This window comes from Lactuca saligna, chromosome 7 (genome assembly GCF_052625555.1).
Source record: "Lactuca saligna cultivar CGN05327 chromosome 7, ASM5262555v1, whole genome shotgun sequence".
Lineage (NCBI taxonomy): Eukaryota > Viridiplantae > Streptophyta > Magnoliopsida > Asterales > Asteraceae > Lactuca > Lactuca saligna.
In genome coordinates, this window is record NC_136423.1 from 124,668,210 (window position 1) to 124,695,412 (window position 27,203).

Here is a 27,203-nt window from a genome sequence, read left to right on the forward strand (position 1 = left end):
AGGCATACTTTCGGTTATACACGTACATTAATAGTAACTATAATAGGTATAGTTAGGAGATACTACTTTCTATTCCAAGTACAAGGAATCACACAAGAGTCAGTTCATTCATGATTCTATACTAATACATTACATACTATATGAAGAGATACTTTTACATAGATACGCTTACATGAATATGTTTACATAAATACGTTTACATAGATACGCTCACATGAATACGTTTAACATATACTATTACATAGAATCTATTACAAACGTTTCGGGACTTACCATTCCACACCCAAGGCTGTTAGCTACAGTAGGGAAAATGCTCATCGACGGGTGTCTATGGTTGTACTGTTCGGCGAGTTTCCACACCGTGAATATCCTAGTACAAAAGGATACAATTTTAGTTATTATATTATTTTCCTACTTACCTTTACTTTGTGACACATTCACATGATCGACGGGGTAGGATATATTTGATATAGATATACTATTCTTCTTATTACCTTTATATTGTGACTCATACGCATAAACGATGAGGTAGACTATATTTTTATAATAATAGTTAAACAGGGAAAAACCGTCACATTTACAGTGATGCTTACTTTCAAAATAGTTGGGTCTCCGTAGAAGGCTACTTTCAAAACAATTGGGTCTTAGTAGAAGGCTACTTTCGAAACAGTTGGGTCTTGGTAGAAGACTACTTTTATACTAGTAGGAAATATGAGATTTTCTAGGGTTGTCGAACGCTTATAATTACTTACAAACATATTCATTGACACAAACTTTTCTTCAAACATTTACAAGTCTTTCTCTACAGTTTTACAAATCATAGATACATTAATACTTATGAATTCACCAGCTTTATTGCTGATACTCGCTTTTAAAATAACTTGTATTCTCAGGTCACAAATAGACAGGTACGATGACCAGGTTTTGTGAAGACGGAGCAGTCAAGACTCGTCTTTTATTTTGATTATTCATTATGTTGTTTTATACTATGAAAGAACATACATGTATTTAAAATTATACTATTAATGCAATGGATAATGTTGTTTCTTGTTTACTACTTTGTATTGTTGTGATACATTACATGATGTCCTCCGCCCCAGACTGTTTCCGTCGTTCTCGGTTTTGGGGTGTGACAGGAACTCACTAAGCTTGGTGCTTACAGTTTTTAGTTTTTTTTTTCAGGTACCTCTTCAATGAAGGGGAATGAGCTAGCACGGTAGCTACACACCACATGCACCCTGGATTTCCACACTATGTGATTCTTGGGATTGTACTCTGACATTATTATTATTCCACAACATGTTTTATGATATTTGACTTATGGGTTTATGATTGATATGGTATTGATGACGTTTTCCAGTAAACTATTTTACAAGTAACAAAATTAAAATAAAATTTTTGGCCTTAAAAATTAGGATGTTACATAATGATTAATCATAAGAAAAGGTTACGTCTTGCAAAACTTAAATCTGAGGTTTTAGCCTGACATAGCTAAAAGCAGATTACAAACAATAGAAATAGAGTCTAAACGATAAATCTTACTAAACAATGAAAATAAATTGAATCGTCTCCTTTAGATCTGAATTCTTCACTTGAAACCCTCTGAAAATAGCCTTAGAATCGCCAGGAATCGCCAAACAGGGTTACTGGATGAGTGTGAGGCTCTATTTATACGTCCTGTAGTAAAAACGTTGTGGATGCAATTGCATAGGGACAACCTGCGATCGCATGTATTACCGAAAACGTGTCACGATCCTTTTAAATGAAGCACAATACCATTTTGAGACATTTTGGCCAACCTGCGATCGCATGGGCACAACCTACGATCGCATGAAGTGGGTTTTCTCATCTTTGTGAATTTTTTTTGCATGAAAAATCTCCAAAATGAAGCTGCGATTGCATGAAGTGGGTTTTCTCATCCTTCCTTAGTGTAGACTCCAATTAAGATTCGAAACGTCCATTAACGCATCCTGAACTTGCATAATCGTCCATGTGCTCCAAATTACCCTGAAAAATCGTAACAAACGTGAGAAATAAGGGCTTCTACAAAATAATCACAAAACACACAATACATAATAATAATAATAATCAGGAGTTAGTTAGCTTTTATAACGAAATACCAAGGAAATTTTGCTAAAAGATGCATATAAAATGCATCTAACAGCGACCCTATAGGATCATATATTATTAGCATTATCATTCTATAATGACTCCTAAGCATGCTAGATTTTCACAAATTTCACGACATGACGGATTGTGTGTCACGTCATGACAATGGGTGTTTCCACGATAATTTTATTGACTCTATCACGACGTGGCCCATGGGTGGTCATGACGTGACAAGCAACTGAGGTGGATTTTAGCATTGACTCTTTACCATGGTTGACTTTTGGTCAAACTAGGGTTAGGGTGTAGACTGAGAGGGTAATTTGTAGCGCCTAATTCCTGGTATGTAAATCTTAATTGAGTATTTTTCCTTTTTAAGCCTTGGACTCGGCGAGTCATAGGTCCGACTCGCCGAGTAGGGACGAGACCCGGGATACGTTTAAGTTGGCGACTCGCGAGTCCATATCCTGGACTCGGCGAGTCACCGTTGTTGGATGAAACCCTAAGTTTTAGGGGTTTGCACCCTATTTAAGCAACATATCCGCCCCAAGCCAGCCCCCATTCACCCCCCAGAGCTCCCAACCCTCGTTTAAGCTTGTTCTTTGAAGAGTTGAAGCAATTGTTGTGTGTTTTTGAAGGTTTTGAAGAAGAAGGGAAGCCATCCAAGCACCATTGTGTTCTCTCAGCAGTTCCATTGAGGTATATCTCGTTTTTCCCCTGTTTCCATGCTTATTGCTTCATTTAAGACATTCTTGAGCCATTCCCCAAGCTTGTATGTGCATAATGTTCTGAAATAAACCGATTGGTCTCTTGATCCAAGCATAGTTGAGCTCCAGGAGCTCAGATCCACTACCTTTATGAGCCCATATTGCACATAAACCTTAGATCTACTCTTTTGGTGCATTTCAAACCCTAAAAACCCCATAGATGGATATTTACACGTAAAGTTGGAAACTTTACGTGTTATTCATGCTCTATGAGCCCAGATCTACAAATGACATGGATTGGATTCGAGCAAAATCGCATTTTTAGCTCTTTCATGGAACAGACTCGGCGAGTCGCTCATCTGAATCGGCGAGTACAGTCGCGAGTCTCCGGGTTTGCCCCCTTTTTGTTATGTCGAGTCGTGAGGTGAGTCCAGGAGGGACTCGGTGAGTTGGAAGCCAAAACTCACCCATAATGAAACTCGGCGAGTTGATGCCCTGACTCGGCGAGTTCAAGGCAATCTCCTTAGATCAAGATCAGACTCGGCGAGTTGTTCATACAACTCGGCGAGTCGCAGCATAGGTGTTCATCGGATGAAGATTAACTCGCCGAGTTGTTCATACCACTCGGCGAGTAGGATGAAGGACTTGAACATCAGTTTGGATGGAGAACTCATCGAGTCAACGCCTAACTCGACAAGTAGAAACAGAATCCGAGATAGTCGTTTGGACATGGACTCGACGAGTTGGATAGCCAACTCGGCGAGTCGGGTCAACTGGAAGTTGGCTCTAACTTTGACTTAGGGCATGGTCGGGGGTAAAAGGGTCATTTCACCCAAAAGGCAGTAAATAGTGATTGATTGAGTATGTTGTGGGAATTAAAGCCGGAGGATTTCCGGAGTAGCAGCAGCAGCAGACAGTCAGTTCCCACACACACCAGCAACTATTTCGAGGTGAGTTTCCTTTCAGTAGTAATGGGTCTAAGGCACCAAGGTCTCCCTGTATAGACAAGACGTTAGTATTAGAGTGTGCGCCGAGCCCGTATCTCTTAATTGAGTGATTACGATATATGCTAGTATGATAGAGCTGTCTATACTTGTTGTCTGTGTGATACTTGTATGATATGAGTTGGCGGATGAGTGTGGGCTAGGTCGTATCTCTCCGAGAGTGGAGTGTGGGCTAGGCCCGTATCTCCCAGATAGCAAAGTGTGGGCAGGGCCCGTATCTTCACGAGTGTGAGCATGGCCCGTATCTCCCAGAAAGCGAAGTGTGGGCAGGGCCCGTATCTTCACGAGTGTGGGTAGGGCCCGTATCTCATAGTTGAATGTTGTTTGTAATATGCTTGCATGGTATGGGGTATTATGGGAGAACTCACTAAGCTTCGTGCTTACGGTTTGCAGTTTTGATTTCCGGTACCTCTTCAGCTAGGGGAAAGAAGTCGGCGCGATAGTAGCATATCACACATACGCCTTTTGTTTTCCGCATTATAGATTTTCTGGGATGTACTCTGAATTCTGATTATGATGTCACCGGTTTTTCAGACATGGATTTTTATCATGAATGTTTGTAATGATGTTTTACGTTTTCACCTAAATTAAAAATGAAATTTTTAACCGGTAATTTTGGGGCGTTACATAATTCTTTATTGTTCTTAGCTGTCTCGTTACTCCTGTCTACTTTGTGTGAGAGCCATAGTATTTTTAGTTGTTATTTTCAAGGTGAGTCTTCTCATTACATTTACCTATATGGTATTTATATATATGACTAGATGGGTCTTAATGTCTGATGTTTCTAAATGTGAATTAAATTGATTTTTTGATAACTTCGAGATTGTTGAGAAACCCCAGGGTTGCTGATAACCCCTGAAACGTGTTGTTAATCCATAGGGCGTGCTGTTAGTCCAATAAGATTGTTGATAATCCCTAGGGTTGTTGATAACCCATTGTTGTTTATTATGTTGTGTTGTATGGAGATTTCGGGAGGGACTCACTAAGCTATATGCTTACAGTTGTGGATTAAATGTGTTTCATGTATTTTGGATGAGCTTTGGGATTGATATATGTGACTAGATAGGTCTTAATTGCTGATGTTGCTATATGTGAATTGAATTGATTTATTGGTAACTTTGGAATTGCTGAGAAAACCCAGGGTTGCTGATAACCCCTGAAACGTGTTGTTAATCCATAGGGCGTGCTGCTAGTCCAATGGGATTGTTGATAATCCCCACGGTTGCAGATAACCCATTGTTGTTTATTATGCTATGTTGTATGGATATTTCAGAAGGGACTCACTAAGCTTTACACTTACAGTTGTGGATTAAATGTGTTTCAGGTACTTTGGATGAACACGGGAAGGCGGGAGCTTGAATGTACACTTCGGCTCACAGAATTTATGATTTCCGCATTTTATACTCTGATTTTGGATGATTGTATTGATATACCTGAGATTTTTTATGATTTGGTTTTTATGATACTTGAGGTTTTTCTATAATAAAAATGAAAAATCTTGTGGTAAAGATTGAAATGTTACACCAGGAGAGTGGTTGAAGTATGACTTTTATTTATAGAAAATGCAAGTTGCTATGGGTGGCCCGGATCGGTCCATGTGACATGATCTCGGGCCTCGATTCCGAGTCCAAAGTCTGACTTCCGTAAAATTTTCCAAGTATACAAGGTTACACTAGTGCTCAATAACCTGAGTCGTAAAACGTAAAAATATCTACCTAACAAGTCTCTCAGCCATGTGAATGACATGCTAAAAGTACGAATAAAGTGGTTTCCCAATTGCCGTGATTCGATTTTTTTTTTTTGCGAAATCGTTAGACTTTCATGAAACGGGTGAGTTAGAAATTGAATCAAATACTAGATTACTTCTTGATTCATAAAATGTTGCTATCTTTTTCTATGAGTTCAATAAGCCACCTAAGAAATCGTTTGAAGATTCGGTATCGGGAAAGTGGTTACTGCTATGTCTGATCCTTAAGAAATTTTTGGGCAAAATGAGATAAAAACATATTTAGATGCAAAATTGTGTTACGATCATGGGAAAAATATCAAAAGTTTAAAATTCAACTCCTAAGGCACATGATCGTAACAACATGCAATTTTCATTATTGTAATATTTATTCCAAAAAAGATGCTTTATACACATTTAATTTTAATAAAAACATATTTAGATGCAAAATTGTGTTATATCGTTAGTCATAACTTTTTTGTATGAACTCCGTTTGCGACGTTATCTATATCCACATGATCGTAACAACATGCAATTTTCATTTTTGTAATATTTATTCCAAAAAAAATGCTTTATACACATTTAATTTTAATAGTTCGTTTTTATCCTTTTTTTTTGTATTACGACGAGTTTTCATCTTTCATATACACGAACTCTGTTTTTGAGGTTATATATATATATATATATATATATATATATATATATATATATATATATATATATATATATATATATATATATATATGGAATCGTGTTGACACATATTTTCAGATTATGTTACTATTTATAAAAAATAATGCAAAAAGGTAAATATCATATTAGTCCAACCAACTTATTACGTTTATTTTAAAAGGTCACTAAATTATTTTTTCTATACATTGAAATCGTCCCTTAACCCCTTATAAGAGATCACTCAATTATAATAATAATATAAATTAAAACAAAAAAAAAAAAAAAAAAAAAAAAAAAAAAAAAAAACCTTAAACGTGATCATAAGGCATTAACCCATCTTCATCCCTTCGTCTTCGTCTTTACTCTAAACATCGAATCCACACAGCATCTCCTTAAAGCCCGTCAGAGACACACTCGTCTATTCCACCTCCATCTTCTCTTGTCGGAAACCTCCATTGACAACCAACGACTACCAATATCTACTTCGCATCCTTGTAACGCACCTACAGTCTTGCAACCTCTTGAAACAGTGGTGATACTACTCGATCGATCCATCTTTGGAAAAATCCAACACTACACTGCCATAATCGACATCCTACAAATTGATTGAAGATGTAAAGAAACATAATCGACACAATATCTTCCCAACATCATCATTTCATTTATATGAAACAGATGGTTTTCACTAACAATTACAACTGAAAACTCACTACAAAAACACTCAAAACTCTCGTATTACAGATCTTGTAACAATATATGAACAAACCCTAACTCGAGATAGAGAGAGAACTGAGAGGACTTTGAGATAAGATGAGATACTATCTGTTTTGTACACAACATCACCTAACCTAACACGTTATATCATAACCCACTAAATATCGGGTATAACCCGCATATCAACTGACCCACGCGTTCCTTACCTGCAATATAACACATATACACAATACAAACAAATATATTGTTCACACTTTATTAACTAACACATTAACACATATTAACATATTTAATAAATTAATGTTTAAGTTTGAAACTTTATTAATTCTTTTCAACATCCCCCCTCAAACTAAACATTAATTTTGACAAAAAATTAACTCTTAAAAATATCAATCATATTAAGTCGATTTACAATATATTCATGTTGAGCACTACCAAGTGATTTTGTTAAAATATCTGCATTTTGATTTGAAGACATTATCTTATTAACTTTTAAAATTCCATTTTCAATTTTTTCCCTAACAAAATGAAGATCAATCTCAAAATGTTTCGTCTTCTCATGAAATACAGGATTTAAAGCCAACTTAATTGCAGATTCATTATCACAAAAAATATCAACAGGTAAATTAGTTTTTATACTTAAATCATGAAGTAATTTTAAGATCCATATTACCTCACAAGTTATACTTCCTAATGCCCTATATTCAGATTCTGTGGATGAACGAGAAACAGTATTCTGTTTCTTGCTTTTCCAAGAAACAAGAGAGCCTCCAAGATATACAAGATATCCTGTTACTGACCTTCGACTAAACAGGCATTTTGCCCAATCTGCATCCACAAACCCAATCAAGTCTAAACTACCAGAATTAATTATATGAATTCCTATACCGGGACTGTTTTTCAAGTATCTCAAAAGTCTGAAAGCAATATTAACATGAGACTTATAAGGTTTATGCATGTACTGACTTAAGATCTGCACAGCATAAGATATATCAGGTCTAGTCACAGTTAAATAAATCAACTTTCCAATAAGTTTTTGATATTCAGTTATATTAACTAAATAATCTGATTTTTCCAAATCATATTCTCTTTTAACAACCAAATTAGGTTCAAGTGGAGTTTTAACTGGTTTACATGCTAGCATACCAAACTCATGAAGCAATTCCATGCAATATTTTCTTTGATTTAAACATACACCTTTTTCAGTTCTCAACACTTCAATACCTAAAAAATATGTCAATTCACCTAAATCTTTAATTAAGAACTGAGATTTAAGAAACATTTTAACCTTATTTAACTCAGATTCATCATTACCTGTTAGAATTATATCATCTACATAAACCAGCAGAACTATAAAAGTGTTTTGAAAATGTCTAACAAATAAAGAATAATCATTAACACTTTGCTTAAAACCAAAACTTAAGAGAGAAGAAGACAACCTTTCATTCCACTTCCTTGGGGCTTGTTTAAGTCCATAAAGAGACTTTAACAACCTGCAAACCCTTATATCATTCTTAGAGTGATATCCCTCAGGTTGACACATATATACATTTTCAGACAAATTTCCATACAAAAAAGCATTATTAATATCTAACTGATAAAGTGGCCAAGAACTGTTTACTGCCATTGTTATTACCACACGAACAGTTACAATTTTTGCAACAGGAGAAAAGGTCTCCTCATAGTCTATTCCTTCCCTCTGATTATATCCTTTAGCCACAAGTCTAGCTTTATATCTTTCTATATCACCATTAGATTTATATTTAATTTTATATATCCAACGACACCCAATTGCTTTTCTTCCTTTAGGAAGATTAGTAATTTCCCAAGTATTATTCATATAAAGGGCTTCCATTTCCTCATTCATAGCTTTGATCCAATTTGGATCTAAAGCTGCTTCACTAAAAGTTTTAGGTTCAACTGTTTTATTAAGATTAGAAATAAAGCAACATGACTCAGTATTAAGAGCTGAATAGTTTACTGTTCTTTCAATACCATATTTATGTTTACCCTCTACAACATAATCATTAAATCTAACTGGCATGTGAACATTCCTTCCAGACCTAGTGATCCTAGTAGACAAGCTTTCAGAAGGATTAGAATTAATTGAATCAGTTTCCTCAGTCAATGCAGAAGAACTTGGAAACAACTCATTAGATAGAGGCACATCTACCTCACCAGTCCGGTTGCTGACATTAGAGAGAAAAGTCTCATCCTGGTCCTGGTTTGCATTAGCACCATCTACCTGATGGCTACTTCTCAAGTTATCTGCTCTAGTATTATCTAGAATAAAACTAGAATTTGTAGACTCATCATAGGAAAATAGGTCATTTGAATTTACATTAACAACTGAAATATCAGTTAAAGATGAAGTTCTAAGCTTGAAAGGAAACACTGACTCATAAAACTTTACATCCCTGGAAACAAAGATAAGATTAGAATCAAGACTGAGAACCTTGTAACCCTTTTTATCAGAAGAATAACCAAGAAAAACACACTTTTCAGCCCTTTCAGAAAATTTATCATTATTATTCAGCTTAGATGCAAAACACAAACATCCAAAAACCCTAAGTTTATCAAAGACAGGTGCAGAATTATAAACAAGTTCATAGGGAGAAGAACCATTTAAAACTGAAGTAGGTGTTCTATTAATCAAAAAAACTGAAGTTAATATTGCATCTCCCCAATGTTTAATTGGCAAACCAGACTGAAACATTAAAGACCTAGCAACATTTAAAATGTGCCTGTGTTTTCTCTCCACAACACCATTTTGTTGTGGAGTATGAACACACGATGTTTGATGCAAAATTCCTTTTGATTCAATTAATTGTTTCATTTTGTTGTTCAAAAACTCTGTACCATTGTCAGATCTAACAGTTTTAATTTTAACACTAAACTGATTAATCAAAATATTAAAGAAAACAAAAACAGAATCATAAACTTCATCTTTAGACTTTAAAAGATAAACCCAGGTTGCCCTAGTAAAATCATCCACAATAGTCAAAAAATACCTAAATCCTTCTGAAGTTGTCACTCTATAAGGACCCCAAACATCCAAATGAATTAACTCACCAAGTTTAGAAGTAGTATGCTGACTAACAGGAAAGGGTTCTCTAGGTTGTTTAGCCTTATGACAAATGTCACAAGGTGGAAGTAATTCACTTCCAATATTAAGTTTGTGTCTCAAAGAACTTAAAACTTGATCAGAAGGATGACCAAGTCTATTGTGCCAAGTTAACTTAGACACACAACAAACAGAAGAAGAAATAGTAGAATTAGATAGACTACCTGAAGGTGCACTATTAATGTAATAGAGACCTCCAGACTCTCTACCACTCCCCACCATCACCTTTGATTGTAAATCCTGAATTTTGCAATTATGCTCATTAAAAACAACCTCACAATTACTATCTTTACAAACCTTATGAACAGAAAGCAAGTTAACATTGAAATCAGGAACAGCAAAAACATCAAACAGTGTTAAAGAATTGGATAAATTCATGTTACCAATTTTTTTAATTTTTGCTGATGTACCATTGGGATGACACACCAGCAGATCTAAATTCGACACATCCACAGTGTCATGGAGCAGTGACTCAGAGGCAGTCATATGTTGATTAGCCCCTGAATCAACTATCCATCTTTGACTACAGACAGAAGAAGTAAAAGCTTGAAAATAACAAGTACCTGCCATATTTGCACTAACAGAAGCTTCTTCATTCACTTGCTTATCACCAATAAGTTGTAAAAGTTTGAAATACTGATCCTTAGTCAGGTGATGAAACTCAGAATCACCAGAAAAATTATTAGTACTAGCACTTCCAGAAGAAGTGGTAGTAGAATTAGCAGAAAAGTTTTTAACGAAGTTATTCTGGTTATTAGTTTCACTTCTTGACCTAAAATCCTTAGGATACCCAATTATTTTATATCACTTCTCAATGGTATGACCCTTAATACCACAATTCTTACATTGAACAGTTTGACCCTTATTTTTATTAACATTAGTCTTGTTATTAATCTTGCTATTAAAAGCAGATGTCTGAGACTTATTTATAGACTGAGAAGCTTGAAGAGAAGTCAAAGAACCATTTCTTTGGAGTGATTCTTCTCTAGATACAATAGAGAAATCAGTTTTCACATTAGGTAAGGGATCCATGAACAAAATGTGACTTTTGACTTGACTATATGAATCATCAAGTCCAGATAAAAATTGCATAAGTTTCATAAGATTTGAATGATCCTTTAGTTTAATAGAAGCATCACAGGTACACTCTGTTAAACTAGTAAGACCATCAAATTCTTTCCATAGAGAATCAAGCTTATTGAAGTAATCAGACAGAGAAATACCATTTTGTTTAAGAGAATTAATTTGTTGATGTATATTAAAAACAACAGATCCATCAGATTTATTGTATGTTTCAAAAAGATTTTCCCAAATATCCTCTGCTACTTCAGAATAGGCTTGACTCTGATAGATTGAGTCAGATATAGAAGACAACAGCCAAGAACAAACAACAGCATTAGCTCTATCCCATTTAGTTTTCTTTGACTCATCAACACTGCTTTTTTTACAAGTACCATCAACAAAGCCTAACTTATTCCTAGCTTTAAGAGCTCGAGAAATGGAACTTCTCCATAACCTAAAATTTTCATTACCAGTCAACTTGATTGTAATTATAGAGGTAACTGCATTATCAGAAGGGTGAATATACAGAGGATCATCAAAATTAATCAGGTCATCCTTCCCACTTCCACTGGGTGGATCAGTTGTCTCACCTGCCATATAAGCAAACGAGAGTAAAACTCAAAAAAAAATGATTCAAGAAAGCTTCAAGAAAAACTTCCCCCTGAACTGATCTTATGTCCAGATGGTCACCACGTATATCGGGGCCCAAGACAATCAGAACAAAGGGAGAAACAAGGAGATATGCAGAAATACAATCAATCAGCACAACACAGATCACCAGGATCTTTACAAATAAGCATGTAAGACAGAGAACAAGAATAAGAAATTGCTCACAGAGCTTTTTCCGACGAGTCAAGTGCAGAGATCGACTCTCTTTGTCCGTTCTCAACTAGGGTTTATCAGTGATGAACTCTGACCCCTTGTGAGTTATTTCAGACTCAGAGATTAATCGATTTGGCTTAATCTTTGTTCACAACGAGCCTTGTAGACAAACTTGATCTGATCGTCACAGAAGAAACCTACAAGATCACAACAATCTCGCAGTACCAGATACAACAAAAACAGATGTTCGATTGGATTTATCTAACGAAAAAACCCTAAATCAACTGAACATCAGAAATAGTGACACAGTTGATGAAATCGAAGATCAGAGTTCACACGAACTCATGATACACAACAACTGTGTCAATAAAAGAAGAGATTGCAATGAACAAAAGATCGGGTTTAAGAGATTACCAAGATGATCGTGAGACAAACAATCGCCGATCAACGAACATCACAAGAAGACTGAAGGAGCCATAGCTCTGATACCATGTAAAGAAACATAATCGACACAATATCTTCCCAACATCATCATTTCATTTATATGAAACAGATGGTTTTCACTAACAATTACAACTGAAAACTCACTACAAAAACACTCAAAACTCTCGTATTACAGATCTTGTAACAATATATGAACAAACCCTAACTCGAGATAGAGAGAGAACTGAGAGGACTTTGAGATAAGATGAGATACTATCTGTTTTGTACACAACATCACCTAACCTAACACGTTATATCATAACCCACTAAATATCGGGTATAACCCGCATATCAACTGACCCACGCGTTCCTTACCTGCAATATAACACATATACACAATACAAACAAATATATTGTTCACACTTTATTAACTAACACATTAACACATATTAACATATTTAATAAATTAATGTTTAAGTTTGAAACTTTATTAATTCTTTTCAACAAGAACACATACACAGACAGAAACAAACATCTAAACTCTAACCTAGAATGCCCTTAAAGCTTCAAAATCGTCAATGGTAATCAAATCCTTCTCTAATCCTTCATGTACCCCAACAAACATTCTTCTTTTGACTATGAGAATACACACCAGAACATTTAGAGGTTTTGTTTGATTTTTGATTCACATTACAACATTGCATTTTGAATCTACTTGTGATCTCGAATATCTTTGTTCTCAAATATCTTTCTACTCTAGATTGTCTCCTATTTCTCAGGTCTTTTATATTTGTATTGACTGTACACAATTTGTGATGTTGTATTAACTAAACATGGTATTCTCGACATAATTTCATTATTGGTACCGGAAAAACGAAGTCTACTTGAGTTGCACGAAAGGTGTTTGATGAAATGCTTCAAAGAGACATTTACGTGAAACGAATTTGTAAAATCATATGAATTTCTCGGTTTCGAAGTTGTTGTTCATGAAGTACAGTTAGGATATTTCAATGGAGACGCAGGTTATGGTCAAACAATGGTCAAGGGACATAGATTTTACAGGCTTATCCGGTATCATGTCACATAAGGATGTTTTAAAACAAGAAAATGACACTTCATTCCCTTAATGTACAAAAAATAAAGTTGGGTGATCTTTTAGAACAAATACGATAAGTTTGATAGACTAATATGACATTTGACTTAACGCAAAATGCAAGTATTTATTTAATAACACATTTTAACACTATTTTGCGTACAACGGCAAGATTTTGTTTTCGTGTATGAACTCCGTTTTCGATGTTATTAGGTAAATGGATTTGTAATAACACATAATCTTATATTATGGTATTATTTACAAAAAATAATACCCGGTACGTATGTTTATTTCAATAACACATTCTAATGCATTTTTAATACAACGATGAAAATTCAATCACTTGACTTCTACGAATTTTGATGTTTTAGAAGAATATTGTTGATGTATTTCATAGTATTTTAATGTATTTACATCAAATATGATATTTGATGGAATATTATGTATTAGTCCTACTACATGGACTCTCAATGCGTTATCATCGCCGGTCGACTAAATTTGACGATCGTCACAAACAAGTACTCCAAGGATTTGATTAAAACCCAAATGAAACAATGAATTGTCTTTATATGTCAGTGAAATTAGAATCATGTTTGTTTTTTGTTTCCACTATTGGATCATTTGAAAATCTAAAATCATGTTTGTTTTTTATTTCTTCTATTGGATGTCTATCTTTTATACATGTTATTTTTGTTATAACTTTTATGCTCTTTTCAGTCTTCTGATTACATGAATCAAAACCAGAAGGATACCGACTCAATATTTTTTGATATCTTATTATACAGTTCATTAACTAAGATAGTTCTTTATATGTTATAATTTTACAAAGGACTTTATTCAAATCTTGAAATATTTGAGGCTAGTCATTGGTTGTGTATAAGAAAGATTTCATTTCTATTATGCATTTGTGGCGTGAGGTCTGTAATAGTAACATACTTGAATTATTTACTAATAATAACAATTTGAACAAATAATTGTGGCAAAACATTCCTTGTGTTTGACAAAGGATTAGAATAAATGTGGTAAAAATGAGGTGACGCATATGGCAAGGGAAAAAGAGAATGATGGCAGCACAACCTTTTTTTTGTTGGCTAGCATGTGACTAGTTGTTTATAATAAATTTGGTTGATTGCTCATAAAAATATCTTTGTAATTCATTAAAAATCTAAAAAGCATAAGTATCAATAAAACATTATCTTCTATCATCGTAAATAAACATTTGCGAACATCATAAAATTTATTTTCTTCATTTGTTGTCTTCCAATCTCGAAGAAAACCATTAAAGATTCTTTCATCTACATTTACATGATCCATCTTTACATTTTGGTGTTTGCCAGAACCAAAAGCATTTACATTCAGATTTGTCCTTACATGCTTTCAAAATCACATCATGAAAACCATTTGTAACCGATCTCCCTTCAACAACTCCCAATTTTGATTCTAGGATAAGAAAACAAAAAATAAAATAAGTTATCATACTTTTAATCATTAATCTATTTAAAATATTCACTTTGGTCACTGATTTTTATACTTGGTTAATTTTTGTCTATTTCTATGGAAACTATCTTTTAAACCGATTACTAATGCTAAGAGCATCTACAATGAAGGTTGCATATAAGTTGTAAGGTTATATGCATTTGAGAAAATGAAAGGGGAAGTAGTATCACCGAAATGGTGACAAGACAATTTATAGAACTCTTATAAAGTTGTACTCATTAGAGATGGTCTAACATAAACTAGGCTGTTGTATACATAAAATTTTATTATTTATATTTTAACATTGATACTTTTGACAATGGACCATCAAATTATCACGTGGTCACAAACATTTTCATTGTCTCATCTAATTGTTAAGTTTAATGAACAATTCAAATATGAACCACAAAAACAATAGAAACCGTTAGAATTGATAAATTGTTAAATGTGCGGATTGTAACAATCATATATTATTATCGATTGTAACAATCATATATTATTATTGATATATCTTAAAGAAAAAAATAGTATGTTACAAAATTAAACTACGATAATTTTAAATTGTGAATAATATAACATAATTTTTTTAAATACATCAATTTTGATTTCTAAATTAAAAAATTATTAGTTTTGCTAAGTTTAAACTAATGAATAAATTAAGAAAAGTGATAATTTTTAAATTGTAAATAATCATTTTTATGGTTTATATATATATATATATATATATATATATATATATATATATATATATATATATATATATATATATATATATATTACTTATATCTTGAACTTTAAGAGGTATAAATTACAAAGTTCTGTGTACAAATCAATTATGCATAATTTATAATATTCGCCAAAATTTTGAAGACTTAAATTAAGGAAGGTTTATTGAAATTTTCAATTTAGAGAAAAATAAAAATATTAAAATATTAAATTAATGTATATAAATTAATTTATATTTATTGAAATAGATATCAATATTAATTAATTTACATCAATACTATAAACATATAATGTAAATATAAGGTATAACCCTAAATATATTATTTAAAAGTGATAACTTTTTATTGCATAACACTAATTAATAATAAAATATAATATAATTATTTCACCATAAGAAACTATTAGCCATATATATATATATATATATATATATATATATATATATATATATATATATATATATATATATATATATAGAGAGAGAGAGAGAGAGAGAGAGAAAGAGAGAGAAAGTTCTTTTAAGAACTTAAAGATTTGCGAGAACTTGAGAACTACTAATCCGTTCATCATTTTTCGAAACCGAAAACACCTTGGGCTCCTAGACCAGTGACTAAAACAAATCCATGGTAAAAAAAAAAGATTTGACGAATAGTATAAACATATAATGTAAATATAAGGTATAACCCTAAATATTTTATTTAAAAAGTGATAATTTTTTATTGCATAACACTAATTAATAATAAAATCTAATAATTATTTCACCATTAAAAAACTATTAGCCATATATATATATATATATATATAGAGAGAGAGAGAGAGAGAGAAAAAGTTCTTTTAAAAACTTAAAGATTTGCGAGAACTCGAGAACTACTAATCCGTTCATCATTTTTCGAAACCGAAAACACCTTGGGCTCCTAGACCAGTGACTAAAACAAATCCATGGTAAAAAAAAAAAAAAGATTTGACGAACCTTTGTTTTTGGAAATGTGAATGTACGTACAATCAATAGTTATATAAACTACGAACATATAACTGTCCATAGTAATATTGATAATCAGCAGTTATATGCATTGCGGACGTATGATTATCCGTAGTAATATTGATAATCAATAGTTATATGCACTATGAACACAGTACATATAAGTAATGATTATCAATTTTACTATGGATAATCATGCGTTCGTAATCCATATAACTGTGATTGTGGATACATGCATATTTCAAAAAATATATATATAAAATAAATCGTTAAATCCTTTTTTAGCTTAGATATGTATTAGATGCATCATTCAGAAAAGATTGGTGGTCTTGGTTTTGAAAAATGATAAACAGATTAGGATTTCTCAATTTCTTACAAATCTTTAAGTTGTCATATATATATATATATATATATATATATATATATATATATATATATATATATATATATATATATATATATATATATATATATATATATATTTATTGAGATGAAGACATTAAATGATCTGAAGACAATATTTTTATGTTATTATTCCGCTATATATTTTCATTCCTTAATAGTATAAATATACAAAATTAATAGCAAAATAATAACATAAAAATTGTGTTTCCACGTCTTCATTTTATTTAGTGTCTTTATTTGAACGATATATATATATATATATATATATATATATATATATATATATATATATATATATATATATATATATATATATATATAATAACTTATGGAAGCATAAAAGATAAAATGACTCACCACACGCAATAAGCAAAAATATAGCCAAGATGACAATCTTAAACGAAACTTTCTCCATATCTTTTCACCAAGAAATCTACGCATGAAAGATGCTAATTTTCTTGTTAGAACACAAAGATTAGTATGGTTTGGTGTGATCTTTTGTCGAAAATCATATAAAAAAACTATTGGTTTTTCAATTGTTAAAACCGTAGTGTTCAGGTTTTTTGTTTGATTTAGTTTGTCGGTGTAACTACGGCTCGGTTTCTGTTCAGTTTGTTTTATAAACCACAATAGCTAGGATGAGGTTTTTACATTAGGACATTTTTAAAACAAAAAATCATTATGTTATAGTCATTTTTTGGGGCTTATAATAAGTCAAACACAAATGTAAAATAGTTCATAGATAATGGCTAAAATGCTAGAAATTTTTAATATTATAGATAAAACACATCTCAAAAAACATAAAAATAATATTTTTGTAGGAAAATATACATATCCGTTGGATGTAGTTTGTTGTTTTAACTACATTTTGGTTCGTTTATAAACCACAATAGATATGGTGAGGTTTTTACATTAGGAGAGTTTTAAAACCGCAAAATGAATGTATTGTAGTCATATTTTTTGGGTTTATAATAATTGAACCACAAATATAAAGCGGTTTTAAAACCTATTAACTTGTTACATTTCCTTTAATGAAATTTAACCTAACTTTAAACAAAATCAATCAATGAATGAAATTTGAAAGGTACAATAGAAAACTCAAACGAATTAAATCCATTTTTGAAAAAAAAAAATCAATCTTTGATTATATGTTCATTGATTTTTTCAAGAACCTCAAAACCCAGAAAACATAAATCCTCTCATCTCCTCCATCCTCTTTCTCCAAGATACATATTCATCTTTCCAGAAAAAAAAAATATGGTAGTGATGCCACTATAATGGCATGGAAATTAGAAATACAAGAGCATAACATTCTCTGACATTCCAATTCAAAAAGGGACTCTACATCATCTTTCCCTTTGTCATATTCGCTTCTGGAATCGTACTCCACATCCTCCATATCATCCATTTATATCTTAAATCGGAATCAGATTTCAACAAAATCACATCATTTTACCCTGACTTCAACTTTGATCGCTAAGATCCATTTCTTGGTTTTTTTTATCCAAAATCATCTATTCAATTCTCTCTACCTCTTCGATGTTATGCCTTTCCACAACGATAATCAACGAGCCTTCATCCAAGACATCAAGGGCAAGCATTATTGTATACCTTGGAAATTTTCTCATGATGCTAGTTGCTCCCTTCTTGTTCATAATCTCTAAAATTCTCTATTTTTTTATTTCTCCCCCGTTGAAGTAAAAGAATAGGAAACTGAATGGACAGATCCGTAAAACTGATATGCGTGAAGAGGAACAGCTTGAAACTAAACAGATGAAACTCGTCCTCGAGCCTCGACATGGCCAACTACAACGCGTTCTAAGCTCAATCCATAACCTCATTGTTTTCCTATGATCGATTGTTCATGTTTTTTTTTGGTGGATATCGATTTCATTGGGCTAATTGTGTAGAGGAAGAATCAGAAGAAATAACAATCAGGTTGGATTTGTGATTGGCTTATGGGTTTTCCAAAGATCCCCATAAGGAATTTCGTTAGCTCATCTCATCTGATAAGATATGGATTGGAGAAGAAATTAAGATGGTTGAATATGTATCTTTATTTGAGCTTATGAGAAGTGGACCAAAACCCAAAAAATGTATACCATAAGGATCATTTTTGCAGTTTTGTCGTATTAAAACTAAATCTATGTCTTTATTCGGGACCAAGTCGGACCCACCATATCATAGGCATTGTGCAAATATAGAAAAAAGGCCACCAAAATGATGATTTTTATTATATTTTAACAATAGTTAGTATATAGTAGAGAGTACAAGTTAAAAAACCGAGATTCGAACTTGGATTAATTAGCTAAAGGAAACACCTTTGTCAATCCATCTTGCTAACATTTATAAACTAAACTAAATATATTTTCTTTATATTTAAACAATTATAGTGAAAATGATCCCCAATTTTTGTTGGGTCATGTGAATCGCACACCCTATATACCTTTAGGGTAGGCCCTATAAGGAACTCAGGTTTAAAGTGAAATTATACTTGTTTTTTTTTCGTCAAGATTTGCCATTTAGTTTTTACAAATGGTGTGATACAATTTTTTCGGTTTGGTAATAACACAAAACCACACGGCATCACAAATATTTGGTTTTTTATTGTATAGTTAAAAGTAACATTAAATCAATTATATTTAGGTTTATTCTTACACAAGCCACATGTGGATTTTATTAAGTAATATGCTTCTAATTGATGTTTATCTTGTTTTATTATTTAGAATACATGTATATATCAACTTAATGTAAAAATTATTATTTAATAGTTGATTTCAATAACAAAATCATTTCCAACAACATATATTTGTCAAAATTTTAACTACATGATTTTAACATGTGCAACACGTAAACATTTGTCTTGTATATTATAATTGATGTCATTTTACTTTCATTATATTTAACTTTCAACCTTATTTAATATTAAATGTAAAATATTATCATATTAATTGTGTTAAATGCAAAAGCTAAATTAAAATTTTGTAGTATCAATATAATTTGTTAATTTAAATATGATAAATGCAAAATGTACGTGAATATACAAAATAAATTTAAAATATTTTCAAATATTTTTTTCAAAATAATTAAAAAGGTTTAAATGTGTTCAATGTAAAACCTAAAAATTAAAATGTCAAATTAACTAAAGATATTAAAAATTGTTTTTATAATAATTTATTTTTGTTTAATATGTATTTAAATCAATTAACAATAATAGTTAAAGTAGCATAAAATTATAAATTATATTATGTTATCTTAGAAACAAGCCACGAGTAGAGACTACATAATGATATGATTATAATTTCGTTCAAAATAATTGTAATCTTATTTATCAAGTTAGTATACTCATTTTGATCTCATGGAATGTTAATAACATATTGTTTTCAATAACATGTATTTGCCAAATATTTAATTATATAATTTTATTCTGCGTAATGTCCGAATATTTGTCTAATTTATATCTATATTCACATCTATATATTTATAACTCTTATAACGGAAGTCAAACAAATATGTAGCTCAAGATAACGCTTTTATTTTAATTAGTTTATTAAAAATAGATATTAAGTATTACAACTCAAAAGACTCTTTCATTTAAGTTACTACCGAATGAAACCTATATAACATATAGTCAATTTGTATTTGCAACACTAATACTTGTATCTTGCTAGAATCAAAGTTAAGCCAATTAGTATTTGCAATACTAATACTTGTATCTTACTAGAATCAAAGTTAATGGAATATGATGATCATGATCATCATCTTAATTACCTTCATTAACATCTTCAAGGTAACAAATTTACAAAATATAAAAGTATATTATATATGTTTTTTATACAAAGTCATAGCATCATGTATAGAATACAGATCAGTAAACAATAACTGTTTCAATATGGTCGTTAAGAAATTTGAATACATCTCACATTTAATTTGAATACATCTCACATTTAAATGATAATCTATTATTTATATATAAAGATTCCACATACATATGATATATATGCCAAAGTTTCCTTATTTCTAATTTAAAATCATGCAAATGCCGCTTGTGTATTTTTTTTTTTGTCTATCAATCACACATTATTCATGAAGACTTGTTATTTATTTATTTTTTTATACGGTTGAGACTATTCCTTTTAATTTTAACAAGCTTATATGATCATGAACATGAGTGTAATGTTATTGGTTCTGTCAAATCAATTTTTGTAATTATTTTCGTATTAATACAATATGAACATTTTTCCAAAACTGATGTTACCAATAATACATCATCAACAACTTTTTTTTGAAATGGTAAATTTTATAAATGGTCATCCCACTAACAAATAACTAGCCGGGAACAACCAAACCAAAAAAACAAAGTACAATTATAGATACAACAGATTACGTATAAATACGTTATATATATATATATATATATATATATATATATATATATATATATATATATATATATATATATATATATATATATATATATATATATATGTATTTTTTAATATTATTAATAATAACCAATTTAAAAAATAATATATTTATTTACGTTTTCAATAAAATAATAAAATAAAAATAAAAGTTCTCGTAGAAAAAATCTCAATATTTTGGATCAGTTTAAAAAATAATCCTGAATTAATTTGTTATCGATTGAACCCGAAAAAAAATGTCATAATGAAACCTTTACTGGTTTTTATAACTTTTTAAAATAATAATAATAATAATAATAATAATAATAATAATAATAATAATTTAAGACTATTTCATAAACTGACTTAAAATATTAAGATTTTTGTAATTTTTATTTTAATTTGCTTTGAAGTTTAACACATAGTATTGTTGATGAACTTGAAAAATGAACCAAATTATAAGTTTAAATTTAGTATATGTATGTTTGTTTTATTATTTAGGGAAAAGTTCAATAGATTACCATAATTATGGGTTTTTCAAGGAACTAATCTTTTTTTCATTTCTAGAGATTATTATTTATCGAAAAAAAATCTAAAAATATCTAAATTCATATATTAACATTGTGAATGTGAAAAATATTTTTCGGATTCACGTTGTGAATTTTCGAAGATTCACATTGTGAATTTAACGTAAAAAAATCGAATTTTATATCGTTGGAAAAAAATGATAAAAAGTTATGAATTTGCTGTATTTTTTTTTTAAATAAGTTCTAAAAATTGAAAAAAAAAATTGGTTCCTTGGTTATTTGGTTAATTATGGTTCTTTATAGAACTCACTCTTATTATTTATACTGATTATTACAATAAAAAATAAAGAAAATGATATGATGGAACATGTCGTCGTTTTTACTTCTTTTATTACTACAAATTAGTATAAAAAGTTTCAATTACTTTATAATTTATTTATTTATATTTTTAATAGAAATATATTATATTCCAAGTTAAAAAAATACCTAGAGTTTTCGAAACATTAAAATTTGATATATAAAAAGGTTACCAATTGTTTTTAAAATAATATGCCTGCTTTAAATATATTACAATTGCATATTTATTGTTTTTTTAATTGTTGGCATGATAAAAATGAACATACAGATTTGTAATTATAATATAAAACTATTTAATTATTTCATACTTTATTTATTTTTTAATAATAAAATAATACTATATTGCAAATTAAAAAAACTAAGAATTTTACTAAAGATTATCATTTGTTATTTAAGAAGTTGTCAATGTTTTTCATTTATTTATATCATGTAAATATAAACAAATTACTCATATTAATTTTTAATCAAAATTTCCACATAATTAAAATGAATATATACTTTTTAAAACTATATCATTATAAACAAAAAAAGATACTAAAACAATAAAAGGAAGGAACTTACAAAACAAAGAAGAATAGTTAAGGTTGGTATCCGTTATACCATAAATACCATACTTTTGCAGTTACCTCATCATTTTTTTTCTTGATACCACACTTATCACACCCATCACAATATAGATTTTTATATACAAAGCATTGCCTATGAGGGGTATACTGTGCGGTAAAACCATGATGTGCAACATGCATACCACGTTGGAACATGGTGGGTCGTTGTGGTGTTTACCGCACAACACACTAGTTACATCACATATTATAATATAAAGTATACGGCAAGCGTTGTACGATATACGATGCACCGAATGGTCTTAAATAACTAATCACTTATGTTTTTAGGGGTTTTTTTTACTGATTGTTCCATAAACAAACATTCCCTATTTCCATTTCTATGAACAACCAAATTAATAAATATTTAAAAAATGTATGATGTAATATATCTAATTTAATTAATTTTAACTTATTCAATTAAGTACTGTCAACATCAATTAATTAAAAACTCGTTGAATGATATGCTCATAAAAGATGGATATCTAAATTTATTAGTCGTCAATAGTTTAAAATAGTTATAATAGTTATAAATGAAACAAATAAACTCATGTACACATATTTATTGAGATATGTTATTTACATGCACAAACATTTATATTTATATCTATATTTATTAAGATAATGTTATTCGATTTGAAACTCCTATAAATTTTTAAATTTGAATTTTAATAATTTGATAAATATAAATTTTATCATATTAATAACAAATTTTTTGAATTATTCATATGATATATTTAAATTTTAATTTATAATGATAAATGCAAACCTAAATCAAAATTTTCAAATAACAATATAATATATTTAATTTGTTAATTTAAATATCATATTAAATGCAAAACTTAAATGAAAATATCAAATAACTTTAAATTTTTTTTTAGAGAATATTCTTCTAAAAAGTTAAAAAGGTTTAAATTTGTTCAACGTAAAACCAAATTTCAAATGTCAAATTAACTAAAATATATCCAAAAACTATTTTCTATAATATTTTAAATTTTTTTTAAAATATTTTTTTTATCTAAATTAACAATAATAGTTAAGTTATGTTTTAAATTATATTATGTTGCCTTATAAATAAGTGGATGTAGATGCCATTGAGTGATGTAATTATTATTTTATATTTAAAACTAATAACATAATTATTTATAATACTATGTATTAGTTAAAACTTTAACCATATAATATTAGTATGCACAAGGTGTGGAAATTCATCTAATAAATTATAAAAGATGTCATTTTATTTGTACCATATTCATTTGAAATTCTTCATATTCTTAAAATTTCGAACTAATATTAAACTTACAGATTTGTATTGTTGCTTCATCAGTGTAATATACTTATTAAAAAATTCGCATATTTGTTTATGTTGTTGGTAAAATTTTAAAATATCATAGTGGCAAATAATATACCATTAATATGATTCGAATAAATCATTTTCTTTCTGTCATATGAATTTGAAATTCACACTGTCAACCAATCAAAACATTTAAGGGTTTTTCTAGCTAATATCCTAGATTTAATTAATTTGGAAAACAATAACTAAAAGATAATTTTATCTTAATATAATAACTCTTCAACTTTCAAGTAAGCTGATTAGTACTTATGAAAACATATATATATATATATATATATATATATATATATATATATATATATATATATATATATATATATATATATATATATATATATATATATATATAAAAGAAAAAAGTAGTTGAAACTGTTTTTGTATTTTGTTTCATTGATTAACCAATTATCTTAAAATCATATTAATTTGGTTTTTTAATATATTAAACTTCTTTATTAGTTTATTTTTAAATCTAACCGTTTAAATTCTAACATAACATATTAAATTTAATATTAGTTTAGATATATAGGTGTATGTAAAATATTATAAGTTTAATGTAATAACATTTGAAATAACTATATATTATATTTAGTTTATTAATTTAAAAGAGAAAAAATAAATTAAAATGGAAATTAAACTTTAAAAATAATCCAAAGACTATATTTTAACTAGTTAAAAAAATTTAAATGCCATGTTAAATGTATAAGCTATAATATATATATATATATATATATATATATATATATATATATATATATATATATATATATATATATAATTAGTATCAACAGTAATAATCCATAGTAAAATAAATTAGAAATTACATAATGTTACCTTAAACACATGGTTGATATTTAACAAATCATCATCATCAGTGAAATTAAAAATTAAAATAAAAGATGGTTAAATAAATAAATTTTAAATTAATTGATAATAATAGCTAAAAATAACAATAAACTTATAACTATTTTTAATTTTATTCATGAGCAAGACACATGCCGTTACCATTGAAAAATGTTATTCGAATAGATGTTTATCGTATCATATTGTTCAAAATAGTTGTAGATATATATCAACTTAGTGTAAGAATTATTCAATAAGAGGATGCGGTATGGGCCAAAAACGAGAAGCAACCGGGTGATGTGGCACCCTTAACGGCGTCGTGAGGTTGGGGGGGGGGGGGGGGGACCCGTACTCGTTTTTGCTCGTTATGTTGCATCTTGTGTTAACGAGGACAAGATAAAACAAGAAAGATGATTGACTATCTCTTTCATCAACCAATCAAATAATTTTCTCGATCTTCTTTTTCTACCTCTTAACATGATATAACATGTGGAACACCATTTTCCCCTTGGTGTTATAGATGAGGTGGCACCAATTTAGTGTTACATCCAGTTGCTCACATCCAATGTTCTAATATATTCTTTTTGAACATTATATTGTTTTACAAAACATACGTTTAATGTCGACGGCATACTCTTTTTCAAGAACACATATGTGTAAAAATAAATAAATAAAACTACATACACATTTTTAGGACACACAACGAAGCATTCACTTAGATTATTTTTTATAAAATAAATCATTTTTCTTGTACCATATTGATTTGAAAAATCCTAAATTTTTAATTTTCATGATATATTAATTTAATTAAGATAAGTATGTTATTAAATGAAAAATATTATCATATTAAGGATATACTTTTTGAATTATTAATATAATATGCTTAATTTATCAAATTAAATATGATGTTAATTTTCAAATCTAAATGAAATTTTCAAATAAACTTAAATATATATATATATATATTATTTGTTCAGTAGTTAAAAAAAGTAAAAAAAAAATTACATGTTTTAAATATAAAACCTAAATCGACATGCCAAATCAAGTAAAAATAATATGAACACTATTTTTTTTCATACAAATACATGATTTTTAAAATTATTAACCATAATAATAGTTTAAAGCAAATATACAATTATAATTTGTATTGTATTACTTTACTAACAATGATTAGTGTTTTAAATAATCATCATCATTTACATTAAAAAAATCGAATAATTATTTTTTAAAATTAATTGATCATAATGTTAAAACTTACATTAAATGGGGAATTGAGTTTTATTCATATCAAGCCACGAATAGATAGATATAGTATGATTACAATAGATATTTATCTTCTAATATTGTTTAAAATAATTACGATAATATGTATCTGATAAGTGTAAATTTTAGTATTCCATAGTAAATATCAAATAACATAAATTATTTTTTCATGCACAACGATACAACCTTCTAGAAAATAAATCTTTGTATATGAAAAATATTCTATACAAATCATTTCCCTAAGACCCTAACAATAATTTAATCATTTTTATTGATTTCAAAAATACTTAAATAATAACAACAACAACAGCATTTAATAAAACATTACTTTGTATAGAAAATGTTACCTTAGCGAGTGACTGATTATTAAAATGAAGTTTAAATGGTCTTTAAGGAATTTGAATACATCTCATCTTTAAATGATCACCTTTTATTTATATATAAAGATTCTGACATATGAATGGTGTTTATGTCAAAATTTTCTTATTTCTAATTCAAATTCATGCAAATGCCGCTTGCGTATTTTTTACGTCTACCAATCACACACTATTCATGATGACTATATATATATATATATATATATATATATATATATATATATATATATATATATATATATATATATATATATATATATATATATATATATATATATATATATATATATATATATAGGGTTAGGTTCATGTGAGACGGCCTAATTTTGTGAGACCGTTAGATGCATTTTTTTATTTTTTAAATTTTTTTAGTTAATTCAAGTTCCGAAAATAATATTTAAAAAAAGATTTTTTTTTTATTTTTCTATTTATTTTGCATTT

The 27,203-nt window shown here is 29.2% G+C and overlaps 1 long non-coding RNA gene across 1 annotated transcript; it reads right to left on the bottom strand.

The window, feature by feature from the left end:
* Positions 1-14,582: 14,582 nt before the first annotated feature.
* Positions 14,583-26,846, bottom strand: LOC145006019 (uncharacterized). The gene is made up of 3 exons (XR_013662753.1): positions 26,733-26,846; positions 17,397-17,472; positions 14,583-14,893 (listed from the first exon to the last, which is right to left on the bottom strand). It is a non-coding gene; the product is annotated as an uncharacterized LOC145006019 (long non-coding RNA).
* Between the last annotated feature and the right edge of the window lie 357 nt (positions 26,847-27,203).